The sequence below is a fragment of the Papaver somniferum genome, chromosome 6 (genome assembly GCF_003573695.1).
Source record: "Papaver somniferum cultivar HN1 chromosome 6, ASM357369v1, whole genome shotgun sequence".
NCBI lineage: Eukaryota > Viridiplantae > Streptophyta > Magnoliopsida > Ranunculales > Papaveraceae > Papaver > Papaver somniferum.
In genome coordinates, this window is record NC_039363.1 from 158,489,772 (window position 1) to 158,494,010 (window position 4,239).

Genomic DNA, 4,239 nt, shown 5'->3' on the forward strand with positions numbered 1-4,239 from the left:
TGCCACAAACTGGGGGATGCTCATTGGGTATTGGTTTGGCGGTTTACTTCGTGCGGCGTACACTACGCTCGTTATAAGAAAGTGTCATAAGGATGAGGCGGTTAGTAAATACAGGGAGTAATGGTGAAACACTTTCTTTTATGGAACATCAATTCCAAGCGTTACCGGTCACCACCTCCTCCCATTTACTCACCCGTTTTTCATTTCTTAATGAGACCATAGTACGTTTCACTTCGACTTGTATAAATAGGCATTACCTATTTCCACCGAACAACAAGTTCAGGTCAGGAGGATACAACACTCAAATTTTTTTTGCTAGCTTTCCATCTGTTAGCTTTCCACTTTATGATACAAGTCCTGAAACAACTACTCTTCCACAATCAACTATTCCGGTCTCAACACTTTCTTCGCTTCCCTCCCCAAAACCAACCCTTCTTCTTCACTTTGTGACCGAAGCAAGTCTGGAACGACCATTTCTTAGTTTAGGCCGGATTTGTACATATTGATCTCTCGAATCTAAAGTATTCCCTTGCAGTACATTGTTTAGGGTTTAAATTCGTTTCTCACCCACACACCCGAAATTACCAAAATCAGCAGAAACCGTTTTCACCCTCAAACAGGAAGTAAATTCATGAACTTGTTTTGTGAATCGAAAGAGAAATTGCCAGGCATTATTTGTATTGTTATTCATTGCATATCTTTTGAACTACCAATATGTGTGATTAGTATAACCGCTCATGACTTGTTTATGTTCTTGGTAGTCAACCGAATTTTGGTAACTAGTGTGACAATGCAAAGTACTCACATGGAGGTAGAACCGAAACTTGTTTTGGTAGAACCGTGAAACCCATGTTTAGTGATTGAGGGTCTTGATCAATCATGTAGTTCTTGAAAGTCAGATGAACCAATTCTAAACTTGTTTAGAAGTGTGGAAAATCGGTTTCAAGGATGTAAGTATGAAAGAGGACTTACAAAGTAAGGATGTCGACATACTTTGAACATGTGCAGTAACGCTTATCTTTAATTGTTCAAAGTTATTCCTTAATAGCTAAAGGAAGAAAATCCCGGATCGAATAAAATAAGTTGAGAATATTTTATTTAAGGTTTTTAATTTTATTTTTGGAAAATGAAAATTAGTAATGTACATTTGCTAGTTAGAGATTTTTTAAGAGATTTTCGGTCATTATTTGGACAAAGTTTTTCTAGGAATTATGGAAATCGAATCTGGAATATATTGCATATGTTGAGAATATTTTTCGGTTTTGGAAATTCCTTGGTGTCCAAACTTCCTTGGTCTATAAATATCAAAGTTTGCATTTCGAGCAAACCAATCCTCAGAGACAGAAAAACTATTTCAATTGTGCTGCTACTGGTGAAGCCGCCTATTCGGAGAGGAAAGTAACCTAATTAGGCGAAATCTCTTAGTACTCTTGCGGTCGCTCAGTCTAAAGACTTCTTTGGGATTGAGAAGCTCTATTAGTACCGTTGGTGGGAAATTAGATAATTGCGGTTTATCTTTTGTTTTCGATTGATTTGATCGACTAACGGTGGTTGAACTTTGATTGCACCTAGTTTGTTTATGCTTGAGAATCTTCTCTTCTAATATAAGATTCACTCAAACTAGATCAAAGTTTCGACGGGGATCTTTAGACTGTTTGTAGATCTAAAGACGTCTTATGATAATCAATTGTTAACAGACTCCGTTATGTGCGTGATTGATCACAAGAGATTCAAGTTGATTTTCTGCAGGTGTTTATTGAAGATCTAAGAAGATTTGAAGACAAAGAAGACTTTGAAAATTTCTGATTTGGGTTCATAATCTTTGGTGTGCACAATACTTCTTTCGGTGAAAGAGGATCCAACTCTAATCGGTTTATCCTTGTGATATATTAGATTGATTAGTTGTATAGATCGACATCAATACAATTCTTTGTGATTAAAAGTATTGATTGCAAAAACTTAACAATTACTTTGGTAGTTGATAATAAGATAGATCTAAGAACCTGACAAAGGAGTTTATTGAGATAAACAGAAGTGCCTTTTGTCGAACTCACATCACTTGGTTGAAAAGAGTTGATACCAAAAAAAAATGTTGTTCCTTTACTGTTTGGAATACGAACAAAGGAATTGTTCCAAGTACGTGACTTATTACATGTCGGAGGCGTGGGAATACAGACGGAACTAGGTGAACTATAGGTTTAGTTGCTTGGTCTCAACTATACGAAGTTGGTTTGATTTTGTATAGCGGCTTAATCCTGAGAGTATTCAATTCTGGACAAGGTCCCGAGGTTTTTCTGCATTTGCGATTTCCTAGTTAACAAAATCTTGTTGTTTCATTTACTTTTATTTTCCGCAATTATAATTGTTGTTATTATAATTTAAAGTAAATTACACAAACATTAATTCATATTTACTTGATAAGAAATCCTATTGTGTTTGGTTAAGTCCGAACCTTTTATCAAGTAAACATACTTCGTTATTGTATTATCTCGATCTCGTATCCATAGACGATCACACGAAGTGTGAACCGATTTGTTGTATTGTCTCGACTCAGTCCATAGACAATCACTTTCAGAGAAATGACTTATAGGTGGAAATTTTTTAGTTTGGGGTATATTTGGGTACCCTCGTCTTTTCAATTGGTATCAGAGAAGACAAACACGAAAAGTTCTAACAATCTATGTTTGGTGCGATCCATCCTATAAGAATGAACTCTAGTTCTCATGAATCGACTTCAATCAACGTACCGCCAAGATTTGAAGGAACAAACTATCTATGGTGGAAATCTTCTATGAGATCTTTTCTTCAATCACGAGACTTTAATACATGGATATTAGTTGTCGATGGTTATAATTACTCGAAGGTAGAAAATTCAGAAACTGAGTTTAAAATCTTAGTGGATTTTTCAAACGAAGAACAGGTTTTTTCTAAGCAGAATACAGATGGTTTGAGTGCTATCATTCATGTTGTAATTTTTGATTTACAACATCATGTTTCAACATGTCAAACTTCGAAAGAAGCTAGGGATAATCTTCAGATCGTATTCGAAGGAAACACATCAGAGAAAGAAGCTAGACTTCAAACTCTTATGTCCGACTGGAAAAATCTTCGAATGGATGAAAATGATACTTTTGAAGAGCTTCATATTAAACTCTCTAAGATAATCAATGCTTCTTTCTCTCTTGGAAAGACTATTTCTGAAAAGGATATAGTATGCAGAATTCTCAGATCGTTGCCATCTAGATACGATTCTAAAAAGCATGCAATCATAGAAGCTAATGATCTTTCTTCTCTATCTAGAAGTTCCCTAGTTGGAAAAGTGAAGATATTTGATCAGGAGAATCTGTCTAAACAAAGAGACAATCTGGCCTACAAATCCATAAAAAGGGTTCCAACTCAATATTCGGAAAACTCCGAAGATCAGGAAAAACGAACCGTTGAAGATGAAGCTGAACTAAATCAGCATTTGTCTCTTATTACTCAACGATTCAAGAAACTGTTGAGATATCAAAAAAAAGAATCACCCGTGTCAAAAGGAAAAAAATGTTCCTTCACAAAAACGTGAAGACACCTGGGATGATGATGATATTGTTCCTCAATGCTACAAGTGCAGAGGGTTTGGTCATATTTCTCCAGATTGTCCAACTAAGGATACACAGTGGAAAATAAATGCTTACACTGCGACACTTAATTATTGTCCAAATGAGAATGATCAAGTTGATGTGATAGATCATGTTGCAACCATTGTAGAAGTCTATGAATCTGAAAGTATTCCAAGTCCAGATACTCAAGAGGAGTTTACCCCTTCGTTTTTCAAAGAAATATTTCTATGTAAAGATAAAAGAACTCACCTTCTTGAATCTGACATCATTGAAATAAAATCATCGCTTGATCAATTCAAACAGAGTTTTCTGAATGATAAAGAAAAATTTAACAAGAGGTTGAAGAAAATCAAGGTTACTCAAAGCTCCGAAAAGGTACAAGTATCTAAACTCATTCTCGACATTAAATGTTTTCAAGATGAGATAAGGAAGTTAAAGGCATAAACTCAGAAACTGAGTGGTAGACTCAATTACTTTGAAAAGTCATCACCTGGTATGAATGTATCAAGTGAAAAGGAGGTAAGGCTAAATAAATTTATGGAATCTAGATCCAGAAAACGTAATAATTCTAATGTTTGCTTCATGTGCAAACAAAGAGGACATTATCAAAGGCAATGCCCAGATACTAAATAGAGAG